Consider the following 27,885-nt stretch of genomic DNA (forward strand, 5'->3'; position numbering starts at 1 on the left):
ATCTACTACTAATAATATTGACATTATCATTATTATTTTATCCTATCATATGCTCCAGCTGAATAAAGCATACAGTTTTTCCCAGAACATCTGAAAAATCCTCTCCTTGTATATTTTACCCATGGATATTGTTACTAGATATCATCTTAATTTACTTGTCTGCTTAACCATGTTCTGACATTACTCAATGAGAACCTCTTTCCAGAACAAATTCTCAATTCCTTGAATCAGAAGTAATCTCTATCTCCTATTTTCTCATTGAAAAACAAACATTTATTACAACAGTCATTTGTCTGCTTTGTTTTGCAGTGGTCATATGTGTTTGTTTCCCTCAGTAGAATGTGAATTTCTATTTTTGGAGAATATGTCAGATTAACGTTTTAAATTCCTAATGCTTACTACAGTGCTCTGAATAGAGCAGGTGCTCAAAAAATACTTGCAGATTTAAATTTCAATAATATAAATAAATAGGATGTAGCCATTATCAACCTCAAATAAGTTTCAAACTTTCTTTATATTCTATTATGTAGTATGAAATTATGCTGTGTGTATTTGCAACCTAAAAGATATTCCAGGAAATAATGAGATTTTTCCAATCTATAGTTACAGAATTTCAATATGCCGTACTTTGCATTTTTGCATGTCAGTTGTCATTTTCATCCACTCCTGACTCTCCCTTTACAATTTCTTTTATATCTTATAGAGAATCTTTTATAAATGTGAAAATCTGATCAATAAAATTTAGTACTATAGGATGAGGAAGTACTTTTCAATGTTCAAACTTGTGATGAAATGATTTATTGATTTCATAACCACCATGTAATCTAATTAGATTCTTTCCCCAGTACTATTACAAAACTTATAGAAAGAAAATAGTATTTAGGCAGGAGAGTGTTAGCCTTACCAAAAATCTATATGCATTTCCCTATTCAATTTAGGCACGGTCATATAATTAATGCCAATTAGCCAACATATTTGCTACTTCTGAACCAAAGTAAACATATGGTTTACTGATAGATAAATATATGCTTTTTCAAAATTCTCCTATCTGAACAGCTAAGAGATGGCGGAGTTAGAACATGCAAGAAGCCTGAATTAAGGGAGCATCACGCCACACAGGAGAGTCACTCAGCCCTCTTCTATCTACTAGCTGTATCTCTCAATATCTACACATACAATTTGTTTTCAAATCATCAAACTAAGAAATACACACTCACAATTTTTCTTGTCTTAAGCACTAAGATCTCAAGATTTATTTATAACTGCATAAGCCTAGCCTATTCTGGCTAATAATACTGACTAAATAAATCAAAGAACAAAAAGCCTTTAGCAGGCATTTATTTTCAGAAATAAGAACATTGCACATAAAACCCTTCCCTTTGTTCTAGCCATTTTCACATGGTTGGTCAATACATATTTTTCTATAATTAGTTAAAGATTCATTTGCATTTAAGTATTTTTCCTTATTGGTTGTTTTTCATATTTAGCAGTGAAGCCACCCTTCCCCAAACCAGGTTCCACAAAGCACTATGTATAGCATATTAATAAAGGAATTTCTAAGTGGAGAAATAACCTACAGAATTTGCTACTCTTATTTGTATAGCATCTCCTTAGGTTAGAATTTTTATTTTTAAAAATTAACTTAATAAAAACATAGATGAGTAATTTCACAAACAACAGAGTCTCAGTTAAACACAATGCCAACTCAAATATTTTTCCTCCACCTTTTCACCTGACATTGCCAGACATCTACCAGGATATAGATATAAGCAACCTTTCAAGTTCAATCCATTTTAAAATTTTCCTAAAATAACGATCATTGGTAAGCAATATGCACTAGGGTCTCTCCTGATCCCTGTACATAGAAACAAGTAGGCCTGTGGATGCAGGTTCTTATTCCTTGATCTATGATGAGGATGGTAAATGGCCTAGAGGAGACAAGCATTTCCACCTAAGATGAGTGTTGACTCTTCTACTCTGTTAGGGAGGGGCTAGTTTTCTCCAAGTTCATAAGTTCCCTCTTCACCCTGGTTGATGAGATTGAGAACCTCCAGGAAATCACGATGTTATTCTGATATTGAGACTTTTTTCCCCTTAATGAAGGGAAAGAAGAGAGTAAGAAAAATACTGTCTAACTCCCTTTTTTGAGTCTCTTCCTGACCCCCTTTGATGTAGGCAGACATCCTAGGAATTGTGGTCTCCACCTGAGAACAGGTTTACTCTTGGCTCTGGGAGAGTCGTGAACTAGCTGTGAGTGTGCTAACCCTGTCTTGACTCCATGGATGGAGGGAAAAGTTGACTGGATGGTAGAAAAAATTAAATTATTGCTAGAATAACCAATTGTTTAGAATTGAAATAAACAGAAAAGAAAAAACTACTCATTTCCTATTCAATTTTCTCATTCTTAGAACAAGCATGATTTTTTTTAAGTCTTAAAATCCATAGTGAGAATAAGAAAAATTTATACTCTGTACTCATTTTTCAAAAACTGACATTAAAAGAAACTCTACATCTACTGTTATTCCAAAACGTATAGGGCAGGAACGAAGTATATCAGAAGTATCATTGTCAAAGATAGGCAAAAGAAAGTAAGAGTAGCAGTGATATTTGTAAGAGGTATATAGAAGCATTTTTGGTGAAGAATTTTACTGCTAGCTGAGATGAGCAAAGCATGATGTATAAGGTGGTATTAATTCACTTTACTATATTAAGATCCCTATACTATATTAAGATCCCTATACTACATACTATATTTACTATATTAAGAAGATGAGTGATATGGGTTTAAGGGAGTCCATCTCAGTAATTTAATAGTTCAGAATCACTCGGCATTAAATTCAGACTCCTGTTAAGAAAGACTATATCAGGGTCTGTCTATCACTATTTTAACTTTACCTTTTCCAAAATTTTCTCTCCCTTACTTCCTTATGCTTCCCTGTGTATCTCATTCCTAACATTAATCTTCACATGTTATTTTATCTGTATCTTACTTTTCTATCGTATAGAAATCCTAAAATATCATTATTCTTAGCAACTAAATGTTTAACTTAAATTCTGTAAAAACATGTTAATGGTCTAAATTTAACTTACGCCAGCTCTGTTCTCATCTTCAGCTTGTCTGGGAACTATGATAAATTAACCTGTAAAAGATTATGACCTGAGATTTGTGAACTTTCATAAGACCAGAAATCAAGACAACAATCTTATCTGATGATCTGCAATTAAAGGAAAAATATTTGTGAAATAATATGAAAGTACTTCCACTTCTTTTCTCTTATTTCTCATAATTTTACTCTGGCCCTATTTTTCATACATTAAAAGAAGCAGCAATAGAATGACTTTCTGGAGACATGAGACACAGGTAAAATATAATATATACAAACAAGCCTTTAAAAAGTTAAATTTGAAGTGAATTTTCATTTTAAGTTTAATATACTTAAAAAAAAAACAATAACAGCAATATATGTGTATACAGATATATACAGAGAGAGACTTATAAAGCTACAGATGTACATACTAGATATTATAACATGACAAATACCTGCATGAAGTATGACCATGACTAGTCAGATAATTTCAGAGATTCTCTTTTCATGAAGTCATTAAAATCAATAATTATCTGAGACATTCAAATTTTGAGGTGATTCTAATATTAATAAAACTCCAACACAGTTTTAAATAGCAGTTTTGTTAAAATAAACAATATTTTAAAGAGTTCCTAAATTAAAAACTCGCAAATAGACTCAGGTAAGTACTTGACACCCAGTGATAAAATAAGAGTTAAGTGCTATACCCCATAATATAATAAACTAGAGCAGTATGTTACATTGCTCTCATGTGACATCCCAGGGTTTATAATTCTAATTCAGTATATTTTTTCAAAATTGTAATGTTTATTGTATACATTGATAATGTACCCTCTTCCTAAGTCTTTAAAAACGAATAAAGAAGGAAAGATTAACAGGAAAGCAAAATGAAAACCAAGCCAAGTGGAGAATACTGTTGCTGTAGTAAAAGACACAGACACTGTGTTTCTTAGCGTTGTGTCAGTATTATAATCCACTCCAGTGTAATGTATGAAAGAGAATCTCATGGGGGAGGAATATAGAGACTATACTGCAGTATCTTAATTAAGCAGATTTTCAAAGAACAAACCCTTCATATGTATAACAATCTTTCCTTATCTACTCTTGCAGGTTTGTAGTTTTTTGCATTTATGCATATGTTTTCAAAAATACATGCAAATTTGTTGCTGAAATTATAGTATTTTGTTATTCTTTCTAATACACATCACAGTAATTATTATATGTGACCCCTGGAAGCAAAACAGCATTCTAGCTATTCTGTCTAACTGGCATATCATCCATAATTGATTCTGTATTGCATCCAGATACAGCAATAGCTGATTTGAAATGTAGAAAGTATTATGGAATTTATTACTATCAAGAGAGTACAATAAGTAATAGGAAACAACTTAGTCAAAATAAAAGAAATTCATTTTCGGATCTGACACCAAAAGCAAAGGCAACAAAAGCAAAAATAAGCAAACAACTACATCAAACTGAAAAGTTACTGCACAGCAAAATAAACCATCAACAAAATGAAAAGTCAGCTTATGGAATGGAACAAAATATTTGCTAATCATATATCTGATAAGAGATTAGTGTCCAAAATATATAAAGAACTCATACAACTAAATAGGAAAAAAATACAAACTGCTTAAACACGGTCAGAGGAACTGAATAGACAGTTTAAAGAAGACATACAGATGACCGTCAGGGTGCTCATGAACCCACAAAGCCTGTACCTGTCATCAGCTTGGCTGAGAGCGTCACAATTTCTGTCTACATCTTATTAGCAGAGCCTGGTCACATGACCAATCTCAACTGGAATGGAGTCTGAGAGATGACAACAGAACTCGCAGTCTCTATTAACGGAATAAGGCAAAGGAATGACTTTTGAGAGGTAACCCACAGTCTCTGCAGCCACCGGAGAAGAGAGCAGGAGAGTAAGAGAAATGTCATGTAGACTAGAAATCATCAGTCCATGGGTCTATTTAATATCTGAACAAAAGTATTCCAGCTTTTAGAAGTATTTTTCTAAATTGAAAGTGAATGCCTAATTTGGATTGTCTGAATAGAAAAGAGATAGAGATTTTTGCCTTCAAAAGTTTCAAAATAACAAAATGTTTAATGTTAATCAGGGTCTTAAATGCTGAAACTTGAAAATGTAAGCGACCAAATAAGCAATCAAGTTACTTGGAGACAAGGCTTTGCTGTGGCCTAAATTTTGCTTAAATGGTTCATTTACATCCATGCAGTGAGGAAGCAAAGGCCTCTTTCCCACATCCCCAGTAAGAAAGAACACCTACAAAGTGTCTGGAGTCACCCAACCAAGTATACCATTCTTTAAAAAAAAAAAGGAAAACATAACATTTGGAACTTTGGTGATGGATCAAGTATTTCTACATGCATAAATAAAATGGTCCAGGTAAATATTTCCACACCTGGAATTTTATGTAAAACTCTGTCTTGCCCCTGGACAGCATGCATGTCCATTACAGTGATGACATGCTGTACTCATTAGCCTTGATGCACAGGACGCAGCCTAGAAGACTCAGAAAAGTGCATCCTACTCCTCAGGGAGTTTGACCCCAGTGCCTTCACAACGTGGAGAGAGAAGAGCTTGGGATTAGTCTAAATTTATCTCAGCAATTCTGATGATTTAATTTCCATTACCAGTAATTGTTTGAGACTTGAGCAGTTAAAAAAAAAAAAAATGACAATGAAGAATTAAAGGAAGCCAGCTGATAATGGGGTGGGCTAGAAGTAGGCATAAGTAAGTTCCTAGGAAAAATGTCCTCACTCCAAAGAAAGATCTACAAGAATATGATAATCTCTATCTCCTCTGGACATTTTTGTTTTTAGGTGTAATATACTGTAATGCTACATATCTCTTGTTACCATCAGGGAAATTAGGCTGACATAAAAACTCATATAACAAATGTGGTAAATGGAGAGAAAATAAGGTAGATTTTTTAATGATGCCATTAAGTTCCAGATTTAGAGTTCCCTATCACTGAATTTCATCAGTCAAGATACAGAACTGTTACATCACCACAAGGCTTCCTCATTTTGCCCTTTTATAATCACACCCAACCTTCTTAAATTCTCATCACTACCACCATGCCCTAACCCATGGTAATCACTAATCTGTTCTCCATATCCAAAATTTTGTAATTTTTTTTCTTTGAGATTAATCTAAGTTGTTGACTCTGTCAGTAGTTTATTCCATTTTACCTGGGTAGTTATTCCACAGTACAGATGTACCAATTAAACATTTATCCATTAAAAGATACCTGGTTTGTTTCCAGTGTGGGCTATTATGATTAAAGCAGCTACGTACATTTGTGTTTAGGTTTTTGTATTGTGAAGAGAAAGACAACTTTTATTTTTCTGAGTTGCTGCCTAGACATCCTACAGTGTGATAACCCTGCTTACACCCAGAGTTTGGACATTTAATAAGGACTTCATCCGGCCATAAATTCCTGACGGCAGAGGGCATCATTGAAAATAACCACTTAGAGTTAAGCCCAAGAAAAGTTAGTGACCTCTGCCCCAATCACCTTACAATAGGTGCTTGCTACCCTGCCCTCTATCTCCTGCTCACTCGTGACCTGGAACAGGACTGCCTTTCCTCTGACTCATGTGTCCCCCACCCCCCAATTCTGGGATCTGTAAGTAATAAACCTTGGGATTCTACTTCCTTTGTGTGAGTGCATTAAAACTGTGCCTTCAATTAAAATTTATCCAAAGTGGGAACTCAAATGGCAATAATACTCCTTTATTGTTGTTTTAATAGCTGCAGGATATGAAAGACATTCCCTTTTTCATTTCTGATATTAGTAATTAGTGTCTTCTCTATTTTTACCTTTGCCAGTCTTCCTAGAGATTCATCAATTTTATCAACTTTTTTGAAGAACTAGATTTTTGTTTCATTTTCTCTATCATTTCCTGTTTCAATTTAATTGACTGCTGCTCCAGTTGTCATTATTTCTTCTTTGTGCTTGGTTTGGGCTTATTGTGCTCTTCTTTCCCAAAGTAACTGAGAGTTTAAATTATTGATTTGAGCCTTTTCATTTCTTATGTAAGCATTTAAGACTATGAATTTCCCTCTAAATATTGCTTTAATTACCTCATGATATGTTGAATTATATATAAAATACATACACACACATTCAATATATACATTCAACATACTATATATATATAATATATGCATTCAAAATACATATATATTGTATGTGTGTGTGTGTGTGTGTGTGTGTGTATATATATATATATATATATATATATATTTTTTTTTTTTTTTTTAACCTTTAGACCTCCTCTTAGACCCATGGATAATTTAGAAGTGTATTGCTTGTATTGTTTTAATTTCCTCTTATTTAGAAATATTCCTGTTTTTTGTTACTCACTTCAAGTTTGATTACATTAAGGTCAAAGAATATCCTCTATATGATTTCAATTCTTTGACATTTGTAGAAGTTTATTTTATGGCCCAAGCTATAGTCTATATTGATGAATATTCCATAGTGTGTAAAAAAATGTCTACCTTTTGTTTGGAGAAGCGCTCTGTAGATAAGTCACTTAGATTCTATTGGGTGATTGTGTTGTCCAAATCTTCTAAATATTTGCTGATGTTCTGTCTAGCAGGGTTTTTTGGTTTGTTTGTTTTTTACTTTCAACATATTATACCTATGTCAATGAATCTGAATTTGATGTAAGTTTCTTATAAACAACACATAGTTGGGTCATGTTTTTTAATCCACTCTACCCGTCTGTATTTTTTGACTACTGTAACTAGACCACTTACATTAATTATTGAGATGTTAGAACTCTGCCATTTTATTCTTTTAATTTGTTTCCTCTGCTTGTTGTCCGTTTCTTTCTAGTTGTCTTCATGTGGGTTACTTAAGCATTTTTCTGATTCTTTATATATTTAATTATAGTGTGCTTGAATGTATCTCTTTGTAGTTTTTAAAATAAAAATATGAGAGTTCCAAACCACATTTCTAAATCATGCTTGCTAACATAGAAAACTATAATTTAATAACCTCAAATATTGACAGTCTAATTCACAAAGACTAGCTCATTATTTCTTGAGCCAGTGGATTATTCTTGAACACAGCCCTTATTTTTCAAAAGTAATCTTACAGAGATGACTGTGGATACATACAGTTACATGATTCCTGCAGATGCCTGACTAAATCAGCCACTAAACTAAGGACAAGACATTATCCTTTCAGATACATAAAGATATATTCATTTTCTTCCTTATGTCAAATTCAATTTACACTTATAAAATGATATGATGCAACTATTGTTTTGGTTAGTAGAGTATAATATGTGTTGAACATCAGGAGAGCTGTGATAACAGCCTGTAAATATGTTAAGACTGCTTATTTTCCCACAGTCAATGAACCTCAGGGCTGGAAATTAGATTAATGTCAACCTCATATCCTAAGTCAAAACAGGTAGTTGACCATAATATTCATTCTTCCCATTTTCCTCAGTTTATTGGGCAAAAGATAAAGTCTGTATTTATAGGCTCCCTTGAATATAATTTTAGCTATGTGACTAAATTCCAGCCAATGAGATGCAAAACGAAGGGGTGTGTGTACCTTTTAAGAAGGTGTTAAAGAAAATGGCATATTCTCCTACTTTCCTTCTCTCTTTCCAACTGGTTAGACTGCTGGTTGGCGTTTGTGCTGGTGCAGCCATTTGGAGAATGATACAGAATGATGAAAGGTCTAGACAGTAACATAAAAGGCACTTAGTCCTGAAAACGGGCGTCCTGAACTTACTGTTTATATAAGAGAGAAATAACCTTCTATCATTTCAAGCTATATTTATTGTGTTCTTTATATGACTACCAGCTGAACATGCTAACAATTGATATACTTCCCAATGTTAATTCCATTGTAAATGCCTCTTCCACACTGAAACTAATATTATTCAGACAAAACTTCCAACAATAGTTATTACTGTAGTAATTATTTAATATTTTAAAACTATTATGTCACTTCTTTTTTTAAGCATTTCAATAACTTGCATTTTCTTTTGCAATATTATGATTGATGTCATATCTTTTATATGAGTTTCTTCATACTGTATGAGCAAACACTGCCTGGCTTTTCAACTCTGTAGGTTTAGTACATTCTTTCTTGCTCTCCCTTCACCTCTCTATGTTTCAAATATAACATTATTATCTTTGTTCATGAATTATGTCATATTACAGTCTTACACATATGTTTTTTTGATGATTTTGTTTCTGCTGAGGACTCTCCTGCCAAACTCCAACTCTTGCCTTTTTTAAAATCTTTTATTTAATTCCTCATCTTCAGTTCTCAGATCAAATATTTCTTCCTTAGAGAAATCTCCTTGACCCCCGTGATCATCTCGTATTCTTTTATTTTATACTTTTACCAAAATGTGTTTCTTTACCTCAGTACTGTATAATTTTTCAATTAATCTCTGTATCCTCTTGTTAGAATAGGAACCTCATGAGTACATATGTTTTTTTTTCTTTTTTGTTAGTGCAAGTACCGAGAACAGCACTTAGCACATAGTAGATGCTCAATAAAAGTTTTTAAATAAATGAACTTTTAAAAACTTCTGGATACTTTTCTTTAGAAATTGTGACTTTGGCACTTGGCTTACTTACTTTCTCTATACAATATGTCGTGTAATATACTTTGATAGCTTAAAAATCACTGTAGAATACCCATCCAGCAAGTTCGTCTCTCCGCTTCTCAAACTACTATTCAGTAATTTTCTTTCCCAATCTACTTCAGTCATACAATATCATCATCATGCTATGGACATTGATACCACCAAAATGTCAGCCATTCAGCACGCTGAATACAATGCCCTATTCATCTTTCACCCTCAATTATTTCTACGGTCTCATACTTGACAGCAATGTTACTTGCAATCTGCTGACTCTCTATGTTTTGAATCTCCACTGCTCTGAAATTACACTACAAATCATTTATAAAATACTTTACAACATATATCAGGAAAAAAATATACAATCTTAGATGAAGCCAACTGTTGGTGTTCTCTGCGACTGCTGTTAAGCTGTTGACAGGCAATGAGAGTGTCACACCTCAAATGGGGCTTTAGAACTGCCCAGACATCTCATGTCCCCAAGTAATTCATTCTCTGATTGTCCATATAAAAAATGTACCCCAAACCCAGATGTATGATTTAGAATGCTTTCCACTGAAATACCAGAAGTATATGTGGGTTAAATAATGAGCAAATAAGCAAATAGGAAGATTTCAAGGTTTCTTGATTCAGTTACTCAGCAGTGTCATAAAAGAACTGGGTTCCTTCTATTCTGGCATCTCCAGTTATTGCTATTACCTTCCCTCATGGTCATGAGATGGCTTCAGTAATTCTAAGCATTGCATGAAGACAGAATGACACTCTGCAAAGAAAAGGGGTGTTTCCCTCTAAGCAAGCAAGTATTTGTATTGGTAAGGAAAACCTTTCCCAGAAGCCAATAAGCATACCTTCTCTCAGGTTCCAGAGGGCATAACTGGCACACACGTACATCCTGTTAGCAAGGAGAATGAGACCACAGTGGTCTGTTAGATGATCCAAAAGTCTTTATGTTGGCATAGGGTGGCAAATATTTTCCCTAAGTAAGTAGAATGGGAATGGTAATCATTTTCATAAATTTGAAGCTTTGCTAGCCAAAAGAAAAAAAAAAGATATTGCTTTTGATAGGCAACCAACAGCAGGAAAGTGGTGTCACAGAAGTTAAGGAAGCAACAGTTTGAAGAGGGAGAATCCAATTAACTAAATACAATGGTTCTGAGATAAAGTGAGAAATGAAAAAATTGCATTATCAACATGAAGATCATTAACAAATTTTGCAAAAAAAATACACGTGGAGTAGTGAGGTCATGCAGGCTTGGAAAGAACGGTTATAATTCTCAAAAACAACACTTCTTATAAAATGATATTGTCCAAGGCTGATCCTGCTTGCCCTTAACATCATGTTTTAAGTATTAAAAGAAGAAGAAAAAAAAAGGAAATGGAGATTGAATTACATATAGTGATTAAAATGACAACATTCACATGTTGACCTTAAATAGATCAACTTAGTATGGGCTTTGCATGAGCTACTCTAGTTGGAGTTCAGGAAAATAACATAAAAATAATCCATTGAAGAGAAACCTTAGAAATAATGGTTATTTTTGCTTTGAATGGAAGTGCAATTTATATAGCATCCTGTGGAATTTACTAATGCTTCACATTTATCCTAAAAGATCCTTCTTCTACAAGACAACAGATGAATTCCCTTGAGGTAATTCAGCACTTTCTATGTACTAATACACAAGAATACTTCAAGAACTGATGTGAGGGAGGGAGTTAGTTCTAGGGAAGGTCTAGCATTGAACAGTGTCTTAGAAAAAAAAAATTAAGAAATGTTGTGAATAATCATAATATCACATACAATACTTTTCAGCTCCATAACTAAGCATGCTGTTATCTCTCTTTCTGGCATAGTTAATATTTCATAAAGTGTTCTGATACACTGCAGGGTTACCAAAACTGACTTTAATGTAACATTTTTCTTTGAAGGACTGAAACCAAGTGGTCTGTACAGGGCATCATAAATCTTAGTTTTCATATAGAATATAGAAACCATAAACAACATAAAACAATATTTAAGCCTCAAAGAAGACCAATTTCCAATACAAAATGGGACAGTTATGACAGTAAAGGAATGAGCAGATGAGAATAGGAACACTCCAATTTACACAAGACTGTCAGAAACAAAATAAAGGAGGCATAGGAGCCCCAAGGATGGTACATGATAGAACAATGACCAAGAAACTGAAATGGTCCATGTGGACAATTCAGCTTTTCAGCCATCTGTAACCAAAGAATATAGAATATCAAGATTTAAATGATATTGCTAAAGACAGATGCTCAAATAATATATACATATAGGTACATATATATATATACATATATATATACATATTTATAAGCTTTATATGAATCAAGTTAAGAAGTCATTATTATAGGTAAATATACAATGAACATAATATGATTTGACAAAGCTTTAAGGTAAAATAATTGCATGGAATTAAGCCATAATACATTATAATTCCCCAATTACATACAACATCTTTAAACTTTTAAAGCCATTAAAGCATAGCAGGAATTTAATGGGATATCTAATTTTGTGTACATCTATTGTGTGATTAATTTCTTAGAAGTTTTGTGTGAGTGTTGGGTACCTGGGTGTGTGTTGGGAACTTTCAGACTGTTTATATTCCAACAGTACATTATTGTTCTATTTCTATATATACCTTGGGATTTGCAAAAATAATATAGATGGATTTTCTTACAAACATCAAAGAACATCTCTGTTAAAATGCTTAAAAGGAAGGAAATTTTTCTATAAACCTTTATTGTGTTAAATAGCACATAATATCAACATATTTCATTGCCACCTTAGTGAAAATAAAGAAAATATACTAAGTAACAACTGACTTAATCACCAAAACAACAGGTAATAAGTCATCTAATAAGCAAACATGATCTACGATGCACTCTTCTGAATGTTTTAGATGTTTAACCCATTTCATCTTCATAGTAACTTTATGAAGCACTGACTTTTTTAAAAGAATTTTATGGATTTGTTAACTAGGGCACAGATAGCTTAAGTCACTGAGTACACTGAAGAGCTGAGACTTGACCCTAGGTAGTGGCTCCAAAACCTGTGCCTATAATGATTATGTTGTTTTGCAAACTTGCTTCTGCATTGTTTTGTTTCATAGACCAGTAAGCCAAGATACTATTTTTTTATCTAAATTTTTTTTCAGAGAACACTAGCATAGTATGTAGCAACAGTGTAAGAGTATTAATATGATATAATTTAAGGATTTCCCAGAAAAAAATAATCCCTTTTCTCCTTCTCATTATTTTTATTCTCAATCCATTAATAAATGACTAATTCCCTTTACTCATAATACAGCAAAATGAAAATGCTTATGGGTGGAGAAATACTTAATGCTGTAATGAATCACCTATTCTTTTGTATAAAGTTCCTAAAATGTGGTCAAAGGATTTCTAGAATAAGAATTTCCATGTGTGCTAATTATTTAAACATTTCTAGACATATGTCTTATTTCTACTGGTAGAGACTGAAAGTGGATATTAAACAAGCTCTGAAGTGACATATATATACAGTAAAATTTCAAACCTTGGCTCTCATTAATTATATGTATTTTTCTAAAAATAAGACTTGGGGTAAGCATGAAGATACTGGATCCCTCAACTTGTTGAGCTATGATGCTACTGAAGATGGAAGATAGTGTATTCAGAAGACATGGGAAAGTGGTAATAGATTCTTGCATACTTTAAAATGCCACCGAGAGATGTCATTGACCGAATGAGGATGGTTTCAAAATCATCAGCTTTTTGTCAAAATTAAATATTCATAATTGCAAAAGATCAACTGTCTAAAGTACTCTAAAAATGTTGAGAATATATTTTTTAGATTTTCCTTTACCAAAAAATACAGTGTTTAGCTTAAACTATACTTAAATAATTGAAAATTAATATTAATTTGATGAATACAATCAAAATGTTATTCAAATACATTTTAATAAATTACTCTTTTGTTATTTTTATAAAATTGTGTCTATTGCTTTAAATATCTACATAATTTACTGGCATTTTTAAGTCTTTGACATGTACAATTCCCTATTTTAAATTATTGTTGAAAATAGAATTGCTTGTATTTTTGAGAATTTTCAAAAGCCAAACCAAGGCCTACACATATTTGAACAGTCCAACATTAAAACTTGAAATAAAAAAATGACTATTTACTAAGGAATAAAATTGTGTGGGAAGGAGGTAAAAAGAAGCTAAAGAAAATGGCACCAGATTTTAAAGTTCCTTTCTCACTCAGATGATCCAATCTGAGCTGGACAGCAACCCAGGTAATCTGCAGGGCGTCAGGAAGAAACAGAGCAGCAGATGAGTAGGAACTGACATCTGTGGCTTGGGAAAAAATTTGGCAAGGACAGCAAAAAACAAGAAGTTAAAGAACTCTAAATGGCCATAAAAATGTAGTCTTTGAAAAACACAGGGCAGTTTAAATCTTACTTTTATTTTCTTCCCTTATTAAGTAATATATATATTTGGCAGTATAGCAATATGTGAGAAGTCAAAAGAGTCATTCTGAAAGCAATAAATAAATGCATCTTATGGAAGACAGAAATACAAAGAAGTGTATTTTTATATGGAGTAATTTAAAATATTTAATGTAAATCCACAATACTTTGGAAAATACATTTCAGGTCCCATCTTTGACACTCCTGCAAAACCCACAGGATTCTGCTGTTCAAGAAGAACCTTTTGAGGTTTACATAATTCTTCCCCTCAGAAAATAAAATCTGTGAGAACAACCGAACACACTGCATTTATCCTAATCTCTTTGAGTTAAAATAACAAATAAATTATCAAGATGAAGTACAAAGCAGAGATATTAAATCTATACAGGGCCTATGATTACTGATATAATTTTAAATTTTCAACTAAAATTAAATAGACAATACACAAATTCACTACTATAATCCAAAAGTTATCAAAGGTCGAAACCAAATGCTTGATAAAATATGCATTTGACAGTAAAGAAATAAACAAAGAAATGGTAAAGCAAACGCTTTTTTTCTGTGACATTAAATCAGACTTCTCTTTATGGGTGTTAGAAACAACTTAAAAATACAGTAATCCCCATGATAGTACTATCCCGTCTCACAATAACAGGCATTGGGGTATAACGTGAATTTTTAACTGGACCTTATCTCTCAGAGTAAAGCCCATATCTTCTGCTTGGATGTGGGGTGGGAGACACGGGCGGAGGTGATTACCTGACAGGGTCGTGATCATGTGGGTCTTCCTCAGTTCAGCGTATGGTCAGCTGTATGCACACTGAATTTTTCTAGCTTTAACTTTCTGCTTTTTCTGATAGTACAGACTGGCTAAAAAGTATTGCTTTTTATTATTCTTGCTATAGTCTGACTGTACATTTTATTTGATTGATATTTTCGAGCCCAAGTATTACGTTTTAGTGGAATACATTACATATAAAGAACAAGCAAACTAATCAAAAAATCATTCTTAATTCTTCAGATTTCCACAATTGGAACATCTTGATAAGATGAAATGAGACCTCCAGAATACTAGAGTTCAAATAGCAACAGTACAAAAATAGTGCATTCACAAAAAATTTTGCATACATTAATAGATGTTAAATTTTGGAAATACACTAAAATTGAATATCAAACACATTTCAACATATTAGATATTTTTCATAATAAAATATATCCCATGACTACAAAATGAAGTGAAATATTTACATAGATATGTTCTTTACTAGCCCATTCTTAACTCAGCACCTCAGTAACAGTCTACTAAATGGCCTCTGCTGATTTACCTGTGAGCCCATCTCCAGGAAATGCTTATTAATCCAGTTAATTTATCTTAGGTCTACATTCCGCATTCTCTAAGAACTGGCTAGAAATCATCTGTGGATTCTGAACAATCCTGACCAGTCTAATTTGAGTTGAGTCATCTAAATGGTAATTAAAGCACTAAAATAACCCTTTTGCCATGTCCTTTGGCTACATTTGTATGATCACTTTAATTCCTCACAGTTTACCCCCCATGGCCAATATTCTTCACCTGGGATATGTCTTATTGGCATCCAAATAAAATAGTCTTGAAATAATGGATTGGTTTTATGGATTAATGCAAAGTTGTTTCAAGAAACTCGAATTGCAGAAAACCTATTTCTTGATATATAAGGGTTTCAAATCCTGCTAAACCTCCTAGTTAAATATGTTTTTTAAAAAATAATAAAGCAGCAGGGGAAGTGCTATGTGTGGCAAGAGCAAGCTCTCAACAAATATTTGTTGACTGACTGAATGAACAAATGAATGAATATGCTGGCCTCCCTCATTTAATTGGTAATTATTACTGCAGATTCCCAAATCATTTGAATGGAATCTGTTCTTTCCAATTTTAATTCATATTTTTAAAAATCAAGTATAGTTTGCATCAGAGCATGTATTTCACCTACTGGGCCTTATGGTTTCTGCTTGGTGGAGCGCTACACAGCAATAGACATTTAACAAATATTTACTGTGTGCCTACTATGTGCCAATGTGTAAAATAGCGTTTTTTTTTTTATTGCAGTATAGCTGATTTACAATATTGTGTTAGTTTCAGGTGTATACCGTAGTGCTTCAGTATTTTTGCAGATTCTGTTCCATTACAGGTTATTACAAGATAATGGGTATAATTCCGTGTTCTATACAGTAAATCCTTGTTGCTTATCTACTTTAAATATAATAGTCTGTATCTTTTAATCCCATCCCCCTAATCTGTCCCAACCCCCTTCCCTTTCCCCTTGGGTAAGCACAAGTTTGAAACTTGAGGGCATTATTCTGAGTGAAATAAGTGAGACAGAGAAAGACAAATATTGTACTATTCACTTATATGTGGAATCTAAAAAACAAAAGAAAACAGAACTCAAACTCATAGAAACAGAGAATGGAAAAGTGATGGCCTGGGATTGAAAGGTGGGAGAAATAGGAGATGTTGGTAAAAGGGTACAAACTTTCAGCTATCAGATGAGTAAGTTTGACGAACTAATGTAAAACCTGATGACTATAGTTTATAACACTGTATTGTGTGCTTGAAATTGCTAAGACATTAGAGAGAAGCAATGTCCTCACCAAAAAAGAAAACATACAATGTGAGGTGATAGATGTGTTAATTTTATGGTGAAATCCTTTCACAATGTATACGTGTATCAAATCATCATGACACACACTTTAAATATCTTGAAATTGTTTATGTCAATTATACTTCAACAAAGCTAAAATAAAAAGTAAAAATATAAAACTAAAAAAATGAATAAAACATTTAAAAACCAGAATATAGTGTACTTTTAAATGGTCTACCATAGAGTCAAAGAAGGATAAAACAACTATTATGCTACATAAGACTTGATAAAATAGGTTGGTGGTTTACACACTTAAGCTAAGAATGAAGGAGAAAGATCATTTTATGCAGATTTTGGATATGGAGCTTACAATAACCAGACTGTCTGGTATGACAGTGAATGTTAGAGTTTAAAATCTTAGAATCAAAGCATAGCTCCAGGTGATGTGATCAAAGTCTTAATTGTTCTTGCAGGTGACTGAAACCTAATAAAGATGAAATTCACTGGAGTTTGAAGATTTACAAAATATATTTAGCAAAATTTAGAAGAGAAATAAGTCATCAATAAGAAATCAGAAGTTGCTAAGATATATGACAAAACATATCTACATACAAAGAAACTGAGCAAGGTCCCAAACTGCTAAAGACTTCCTGGGCATAAATAAGTAATGGCAATGAGATTACAGAGGCATGCATGAACTTCCGATTTAGCAACTTTAATGGTAGTGGCAGATAAATAATTTGCAAATAAAAGTGAGGTGGTAGTAATATGATAACCCATAACGCCATTTCTATAATTAGTTATGGGAGTGGGATGTACACTGTCCCTGACTGAAAGGGAAGTTATCACCAAGGAACAACAGGGAAACTATTAAATAACTGTAAATGTTCAAGAGTGTGAAAATTTTGTTCATGTGAAAATGCAGATTTCCTGGGGCAAAATAGAAGAAGTAGAAGAGATGCTACAAAAAATTTATTGATGGGCTAGGGAAACATGAATTATTTAAGTTTCAGATTATGTCAAAATAGAGAAGGAAGTGTACCTTGAGATGATTTCAGACATGAGAAAATGTAGGTAAAATTAAACTGGATTTTCCAGCATCACTATAACAGGTGATTTATCTACTCTTCCTGAATTGTGACACTTCTAATACCTCAAACTCTTTTGCATTTGTTATTGTTTTGCCTTTGGAGCATCCCAGTGATAAAGGCAGTTTGATGTTTTAGTCCCATTTGCTGGGTAAAGTAGCTGATGCCTAGAGAGATAATAACTTGTGTTCAGACTGAGATCTAGGACGTAAAATTGAATGTCCCAATCAGGACTACATTCCACATCAACAATATGTTCCAGGTGTTAGATATTAATCTTCACCACAAATTGTGAAATGTATTTTGTCATGTTTCTTTGATTTCTTTTCTAATAATCTTCTACAAATATGCCTTACACAGGAGTTATTAGAGTTTATTTGAATTAAATTTTATTTAAAAAACTTAATTGAAATTGATAGGTTATACAAATTGAAATCTCTGTGGTTGGTAAAATAAACTATTCTCCTCCTGAAAAATAAAAACTTATCTATTGGATGGACCTTCAGGATGGCAGAGGAGTAAGATGTGGAGATCACCTTCCTCCCCACAAATACATCAAAAATACATCTAAATGTGGAACAACTCCTACAGAACACCGACTGAGCACTGGCAGAAGACCTCAGACTTCCCAAAAGACACTAGAGGACAACCTACATGCAGAGGCGGGTCCAAATCCAAAGCTGAACCCAAGGGGCTGTGCGAACAAAGAACAGAAGGGAAATCTCTCCCAGCAGCCTTAGGAGCAGCAGATTAAATCTCCACTGTCAACTTGATGTACCTGCATCTGTGGAATACCTGAATAGACAACGAATCATCCCAAAATTGAGGAGGTAGACTTTGGGAGCAACTGTAGACTTGGGGTTTGCTGTATGCAACTGACTAGTTTGTGATTTATATGGTTACCTTAGTTTAGTTTTTAGTGCTTGTTATCATTGGTGGATTTGTTTATTGGTTTGGTTGCTCTCTTCTTTTTGTTTTATAATTTTTTTGGTTTATTTTTTTAATTTTAATAATATTCTTTTAATTTTTTATTTTAATAACTTTATTTATCTATTTTTTCCTTCTTTCCTTTTCTCCCTTTTCTTCTGAGCCGTGGGGCTGACAGGGCCTTGGTGCTCCGACCTGGTGTCAGGCCTGAGACTCTGAGGTGGGAGAGCTGACTTCAGGACACTGGACCACCAGAGACCTCATAGCCCCACGTAATATTAGTTGGAGAGAGCTCTCCCAGAGATCTCTGTCTCAACGCTAAGACCCAGTTACACTCAATGACCAGCAAGCTGCAGTGTTGGACACCCCATGCCAAACAACTAGCAAGAGAGGAACACAACCCCACCCATTAGCAGAGAAGCTGCCTAAAATCATAATAAGTTCACAGACACCCCAAAACACACCACCAGACACAGCCCTGCCCACAAGAAAGACAAGATCCAGCCCCACCCACAGAACACAGGCACCAGTCCCCTGCACCAGGAAGCCTACACAAACCACTGAACCAACCTTACCCACTGGCAGACACCAAAAACAACAGGAACTACGAACCTGCAGTCTGCGAAAAGGAGACCATGAACACAGTAAGTAAACAAAATGAGAAGACATAAATACACAGCAGATGAAGGAGCAAGGTAAAAACCCACCAGACCAAACAAATGAAGAGGAAATAGCCAGTCTACCTGAAAAGAATTCAGAGTAATGACAGTAAAGATGATCCAAAATCTTGAAAATACAATGAAGAAAATACAAGAAATGTTTAAGAAGGAGCTAGAAGACCTAAAGAGCAAAGAAACAATGATGAACAACACAATAAATGCAATTAAAAATTCTCTAGAGGGAATTAATAGCAGAATAACTGAGGCAGAAGAAAGGAAAAGTGACCTAGAAGATAAAATAGTGGAAATAACTACCACAGAGAAGAATAAAGAATGAAAAGAATTGAGGACAGTCTCAGAGACCTCTGGGACAACATTAAATGCACCAACATTCGAAATATAGGGGTCCCAAAAGCAGAAAAGAAAGAGAAAGGGTCTGAGAAAATATCTGAAGAGATTATAGTTGAAAAATTCCCTAATATGGGAAAATAATGATCAATCAAGTCCAGGAAATGCAGACAGTCCCATACAGGATAAATCCAAGGAGAAACACGCCACGACAAATATTAATCAAATCATCAAAAATTAAATACAAAGAAAAAATATTAAAAACAGCAAGAGTAAAGCAACCAATAACATACATGGGAATCCCCATAAGGTTAACAGCTGATCGTTCAGCACAAACTCTACAGGCCAGAAGGCAGTGGCAGGACATATTTAAAGTGATGAAAGGGAAAAACCTACACCCAAGATTACTCTACCCAGCAAGGATCTCATTCAGGTTCGATGGAGAAATTAAAACCTTTTCAGACAAGCAAAAGCTAAGAGAATTCAGCACCACCCAACCAGCTTTACAACAAATGCTAAAGGAACTTCTCTAGGCAGGAAACACAAGAGAAGGAAAAGACCTACAGTAATAAACCCAAAACAATTAAGAAACTGGTAATAGGAACATACATATCGATAATTACCATAAATGTAATTGGATTAAATGCTCCAACCAAAAGACACAGGCTCGCTGAATGGATACAAAAACAAGACCCGTATATATACAGTCTACAAGAGACCCATATCAGACCTAGGGATACATACAGACTGAAAGTGAGGGGATGGAAAAAGGTACTCATGCAAATGGAAATCAAAACAAAGCTGGAGTAGCAACACTCATATCAGACAAAATAGAGTTTAAAATAAAGACTATAAGAAGAGACAAAGAAGGACACTACATAATGATGAAGGGATCAATCCAAGAAGAAGATATAACAATTGTAGGTATTTATGCACCCAACGTAGGAGCACCTGAATACATAAGGCAAATGCTAAAAGCCATAAAAGGGGAAATCGACAGTAACACGATCATAAGAGGGGACTGTAACAATCTACTTTCACCAATGGACAGATCATCCAAAATGAAAATAAATAAGGAAACACAAGCTTTAAATGACACATTAAACAAGATGGACTTAATTGATATTTATAGGACATTCCATCCAAAAAAAACAGAATACACTTTCTTCTCAAGTGCTCATGGAACATTCTCCAGGATAGATCATATCTTGGACCACAAATCAAGCCTTGGTAAATTTAAGAAAACTGAAATTGTATCAAATATCTTTTCCGACCACAGCACTATGAGACTAGATATCAATTATAGGAAAAAAAAAACTGTAAAACATATAAACACATGGAGGTTAAACAATAAACTACTAAATGACCAAGAGATCCCTGTAGAAATCAAAGAGGAAATCAAAAAATACCTGGAAACAAATGTCAATGAAAACACGTCGATCCAAAACCTATGGGATGCAGCAAAAGCAGTTCTAAGAGGGAAGATTATAGCAATACAATCCTACCTCAAGAAACAAGAAAAATCTCAAATAAACAACCTAACCTTACACCTAAAGCAATTAGAGAAAGAAGAACAGAAAACCCCAAAGTTAGCAGAAGGAAAGAAATCATAAAGATCAGATCAGAAATAAATGAAAAAGAAATGAAGGAAACGATAGCAAAGATCAATAAAACTAAGAGCTGGTTCTTTCAGAAGATAAACAAAATTGATAAACCATTAGAAAGACTCATCAAGAAAAAAAGGGAGAAGACTCAAATCAACAGAATTAGAAGTGAAAAAGGAGAAGTCACAACTGACACTGCAGAAATACAAAGGATCATGAGAGATTACTAGAAGGAACTATATGCCAATAAAATGGACAAACTGGAAGAAATGGACAAATTCTTAGAAAAGCACAACCTTCCATGACTGAACCAGGAAGGAATAGAAGATATAAACAGACCAATCACAAGCACTGAAATTGAAACTGTGATTAAAAATCTTCCAACAAACAAAAGCCCAGGACCAAATGGCTTCAGAGGCGAATTCTATCAAACATTTAGAGAACAGCTAACACCTATCCTTCACAAACTCTTCCAAAATATAGCAGAGGGAGGAACACTCCCAAACTCATTCTACGAGGCCACCATCACCCTGGTACCACAACCAGACAAAGATGTCACAAAAAAAGAAAACTACAGACCAATATCAGTGATGAACACAGATGCAAAAATCCTCAACAAAATACTGCAAACAGAATCCAATGGCACACTAAACAGATCATACACCATGATCAAGTGGGCCTTATCCCAGGAATGCAAGGCTTCTTCAGTATATGCAAATCAATCAATGTGATACACCATATTAGCAAGTTGAAGGATAAACACCATATGATTATTTCAATAGATGCAGAAAAAGCTTTTGACAAAATTTAACACCCATTTATGATAAAAACTCTCCAGAAACTAGGCACAGAGGGAACTTATCTCAACATAATAAAGGCCATATATGACAAACCCACAGGCAACATCATTCTCAATGGTGAAAAACTGAAACCATTTCCACTAAGATCAGGAACAAGACAAGGTTGCCCACTCTCACCACTAGTATTCAACACAGTTTTTGAAGTTTTAGCCACAGCAGTCAGAGAAGAAAAAGAAATAAAAGGAATCCAAATCGGAAAAGAAGAAGTAAAACTGTTACTTTTTGCAGATGACATGATACTATACATAGAGAATCCTAAAGATGCAACCAGGAAACTACCAGAGGTAGTCAATGCATTTGGTAAAGCAGCAGGATACCAAATTAATGCACAGAAATCTCTTGCATTCCTATACACTAATGATGAAAAATCTGAAGGAGAAATTAAGGAAACACTCCCAATTACCACTGCAACAAAAAGAATAAAATACCTAGGAATAAACCTACCTAAGGAGACAAAAGACCTGTATGCAGAAAACTATAAGACACTGATGAAAGAAATTAAAGATGATACAAACAGATGGAGAGATATACCATGTTCGTGGATTGGAAGAATCAACATTGTGAAAATGACTCTACTACCTAAAGCAATCTACTGATTCAATGCAATCCCTATCAAACTACCAATGACATTTTTCACAGAATTAGAACAAAAAATTTCACAATTTGTATGGAAACACAAAAGACCCCAAATAGCCAAAGGAATCTTAAGAAAGAAAAATGGAGCTGGAGGAATCAGGCTCCCTGATTTCAGTCTATACTAGAAAGCTACAGTAATCAAGACAGTATGGTACTGGCACAAAAACAGAAAGATAGATAAATGGAACAGGATAGAAAGCCCAGAGATAAACCCATGCACATATGGTCACCTTATTTTTGATAATGGAGGCAAGAATATACAATGGAGAAAAGATAGCCTCTTCAATAAGTGGTGCCGGTAAAACTGGATAGCTACATGTAAAAGAATGAAATTAGAACACTCCTTAACACCATACACAAAAATAAACTCCAAATGGATTAAAGACCTAAATGTAAGAACAGACACTCTAAAACTCTTTGAGGAAAACATAGGCACAACACTCTATGACATAAATCACAGCAAGATCCTTTTTGATCCACCTCCTAGAGAAATGGAAATAAAAACAAAAATAAACAAATGGGACCTAATGAAACTTAAAAGGTTTTGCACAACAAAGGAAACCATAAACAAGATGAAAAGACAACCCTCAGAATGGGAGAAAATATTTGCATACGAAGCAACTGACAACTGGATTAATCTCCAAAATTTACAAGCAGCTCATGCAGCTACATATCAAAAAAAACAAACAACCCAATCCAAAAATGGGCAGAAGACCTAAATAGACATTTCTCCAAATAAGATATACAGATTGCCAACAAACACAAGAAAGGATGATCAACATCACTAATCATTAGAGAAATGCAAATCAAAACTACCATGAGGTATCACCTCACACCGGTCACAATGGTCATCATCAAAAAATCTACGAACAACAAATGCTGGAGAGGGTGTGCAGAAAAGGGAACCCTCTTGCACTGTTGGTGGGAATGTAAATTGATACAGCCACTATGGAGAACAGTATGGACGTTCCTTAAAAAACTAAAAATAGAATTACCATATGACCCAGCAATCCCGCTCCTGGGCATATACCCTGCAAGAACCATAATTCAAAAAGAGACATGTACCACAATGTTCATTCCAGCACTATTTACAATAGCGAGGATATGAAAGCAACCTAAGTGTCCATTGACAGATGAATGGATAAAGAAGATGTGGCACATATATACAATGGAATATTACTCAGCCATAAACAGAAACAAAATTGAGTTATTTGTAGTGAGGTGGATGGACATAGAGACTGTCATTCAGAGTGAAGTAAGTTAGAAAGAGAAAAACAAATACCGAATGCTAATACATATATATGGAATATTAAAAAAAAAATGGGTCTGAAGAACCTAGGGGCAGGACTGGAATAAAGACGCAGACGTAGAGAACGGACTTGAGGACACAGGGAGGGGGAAGGGTAAGCTGGGACGAAGTGAGAGAGTGGCATGGACATATATACACTATCAAATGTAAAATAGCTAGTGGGAAGCAGCCGCATAGCACAGGGAGATCAGCTTGGTGCTTTGTGACCACCTAGAGAGGTGGGATAGGGAGGGTGGGAGGGAGGGAGATGCAAGAGGGAGGAGATATGGGGATATATGTATATGTATAACTGATTCACTTTGCTATAAAGCAGAAACTAACACACAATTGTAAAGCAATTATACTCCAATAATGATGTTAAAAAAAAAAAACTTATGTATTAATTCTGGAATAAAATGGAAACAAAATCCCAGCAGAAGGGAGCAACAGATGTTTTCCTCTAGGAAAACTGCAGCTGATTTTACAATTTTCAATCCCATGCAACATACTGTGTCACTTAGTGACAGAAAACAATACATAAACAATCCTAAATCATAGGTATTTTATGAAATGTCAGGTATGGTGGATGTGTTAAAATGAGAAAAAACATTTTTATTCCAATGTATTCACAAATACTATTTTACTCTGAACACCATCATTATCGTACAGCATCTAGCGATTTACACTTTCATAAGAGGAACAGAAACAGGGCAGCACAAAGATCTGTTTGTCATTTGGTGGTTACACATAACCAGAGCTAAAGTACCAATGAATCAAACACAGTAGATACTAAGAAAAAAAGACTTTGAGCTGATTATTGAGACGTGAATTAGAAATGCCAATAAAGCAGGAAAAAAGAGAAATCTAAATAGATATTTGAATAAAGATATCAAATTATTATTACAATCTTTGAAGAGATAGTATTGCATTTGCTTTAAACAGTGTGAAAAAAATAGTTTTGCAAGTCATTTGGTTTGTGATATAACGAACCAAATGGCTTGCAGAAAATGTGGATGAATTCCAGTTCAACAGCCACTATTCAAATTGATAGTGACAGCTCATTCTGAGGGAAAAATGTTATTTTCAAATGATTGATATGAATTCAAAGGGGTGTGAAGAACTGTAGTGTACTTTGTGCATAGGAGTTGTGACAGGTTGGCACATCTTTAATTCTGATTTAAAACAAACCAGGGCATTGCAGTTTCCAACACCATTAAGTCTATATACCACAAGAAATTATTTGACTCACTGGAATATTCCACAAAACAAAATCTGCCAAAATTTCAAAACTGTGAGTCTGATTTCTGTATTAGATTGGCATGCTATCTGCTAAAACTAATTCCAATGTTTTCTTCCATTAATAAGAGGGAAAAAATTCGTACATATTAAGGAAACTTGATCATAACTTAGTAAATACTCTTCTCTAATTGTGAAACTCAGAGGTGTACCAGGTGAAAGGAAATAGAGTCCCTGCCATAAAAATACAACATTAAAACTTGACATCAAAATAACTGGGTCATAATTCTACTGAATGACAGAGGGTTAAATGCAGAATAATGGCAAAATCCTTCAACCCATTTAGAGTGTACTGATTTGGAATATATACATTTTAATTCCTTAATTGTATTCTCACAAAGGCTCATTAGTGTTTTTCCAATACAAAAGCATTGAAAGGAGACCATCTGCACACTTTTGAGGGTGCTTTTTCCTGAAACTATTCTGCTTTTTCAAAGTTTCTGTTGTTACAAAGTGGCATCATCTTACTGAACTATATCCTAGAAATGACTATTCTAATAGCTGTGACTTACAAAAAAGTTAAGGTGGGTTGTCTATTTAGTGAGATGTTTTATATATTGTCATTTTACTCAAAAGCATTTTAGGCCCTTTTTCCTAATTTATGTATGCTAATTGTCATAAGCTGTTATTTGCGATGCTAGTCAAAAACAAAAACGGACTACAGGTCAAAGAAGTACCTGCATGCGTGCTATCAGGCATGAGTCAGTTTTCAATGAAACTGACAGGAATCAAAATCAAAACCTAACCGCAAAGAGCAGGCTGTAACAGCTTCAGGCAAGGCTAGATAGAGACACCCAAAAATTTCCTGAAGAAAACAATGTTCTTCAGGAATATTTCTGTCTGTCTTTTGGCTATGTAATCATTCTCTTGAGACATCGCTACACGATGGCACAAATGAACAACAGAAAATCTAGGCTTAAAGATATCTTACTGTCAATAATCTTTAAAAGAAGATGTCGGGACTTCCCTGGCGGTCCAGCGGTTAAGATTCCATGCTCCCAGTGCAGAGGGCACAGGTTCGATCCCTGGTCGGGGAACTAAAATCCCGCATGATGCACAGCGCGGCCAATAAATCAATCGATCAATAAATAAATGAAGATGTCACCTTTTTCTGTACCCCTTTCAACTCATTAGAATAAATCTGACTGTCTCAGTTTTGGTAAAGTGTCCTTTTATCAACTAAAACTCATGCCCAAAGGAACGGTACACACTGACCTGCCTTAAAATTCTACTACTGTGTTTCTTACGTTGAAGGCCTCATTTGTAGACCACATCACGTAAGGGAGGAGCAATTTCCCAAAGTAACTGAAGGATTCTGTTACCTAAGTAAAGGAGAAGAGCAACACATGTTGAAAGAAACGATAAGATAGCCAAATTATCCCTGTGATTAGCCTCTATAACATTATTTTCTCCTTCAATCTCTTAAATTCCCATTTTTAAAATCTCACATTTATGTTACTGCAGATCATCATCTCCACAGAAACACTGTGAAATGTTTGTATTGTACATCAAGAAAGAAGTCTCTGTACTGAAGCAGAGGAGAATTTTAAAAATAAATGCAATACTCAAAATAAAGTAATATGTGTTTACTCATACACCCGCACAAATGGCCTCAATGTTATTTTACTCTTGAAATACACAACAGGGCTCTTACATGTTAAAATGCAGTACTGTTTTTATTTAGCTGGGTGTATGAGAATCAGGAAATTTGGAGCAAGCAACAGCTTCAATGGAGCCCTTCATTGAGACAAATCATAAATCACTTAAAGGTATATTCAAATGGATTGAGTATGTGAAGATAAATGTCTAGTGCTTACAAATTTGGTTTGAAGCCAAATAATGTAAAATATATAAGTTCAATATTTCTATTTTTCAGCTGTGCACATGATCATATTTCATTTCTACTTTTTATACTGCTTGAAGCTATCCATTTAAAAATACGAACAAGCTAGTGGGAAGCAGCCGCATAGCACAGGGAGATCAGCTCGGTGCTTTGTGACCACCTAGAGGGGTGGGATAGGGAGGGTGGGAGGGAGGGAGATGCAAGAGGGAAGAGATATGGGAACATATGTATATGTATAACTGATTCACTTTGTTTTAAAGCAGAAACTAACACACCATTGTAAAGCAATTATACTTCAATAAAGATGTTAAAAAAAAAATACAAACAGATAAGTCACATAAATCACACATTCTACAAAGGCCACCAAACTACCCATTTTCCACACATACACACAGAAAACTACTTTCTTCATTACAGTATAACTCTAATTAAAATAAACATCAACCTGAGCTTATGCTTGGCAGCTCAGTGCACAGACATAGTTACTGCCTTAATCCAGTCATCTTTGTTTC

The 27,885-nt window shown here is 34.2% G+C and overlaps 1 protein-coding gene and 1 long non-coding RNA gene across 4 annotated transcripts in view; one reads left to right on the forward strand and one right to left on the reverse strand.

Annotated features, from left to right (window-relative positions):
* Nucleotides 1-27,885, reverse strand: part of LOC309651390 (uncharacterized protein) — a 797,009-nt gene that overhangs the window by 709,632 nt on the left and 59,492 nt on the right. The gene's annotated exons all lie outside the window — the stretch shown is intronic.
* The window catches only part of LOC309651422, a 59,658-nt gene continuing 33,672 nt past the window's right edge, over nucleotides 1,900-27,885 (forward strand). Inside the window, exon 1 of the long non-coding RNA XR_014258117.1 lies at nucleotides 1,900-27,705. This is a non-coding gene — a long non-coding RNA (uncharacterized lncRNA). The remainder of the gene's footprint in view (nucleotides 27,706-27,885) is intronic.

Source organism: Balaenoptera physalus (assembly GCF_965194825.1).
Source record: "Balaenoptera physalus genome assembly, chromosome: 21".
NCBI lineage: Eukaryota > Metazoa > Chordata > Mammalia > Artiodactyla > Balaenopteridae > Balaenoptera > Balaenoptera physalus.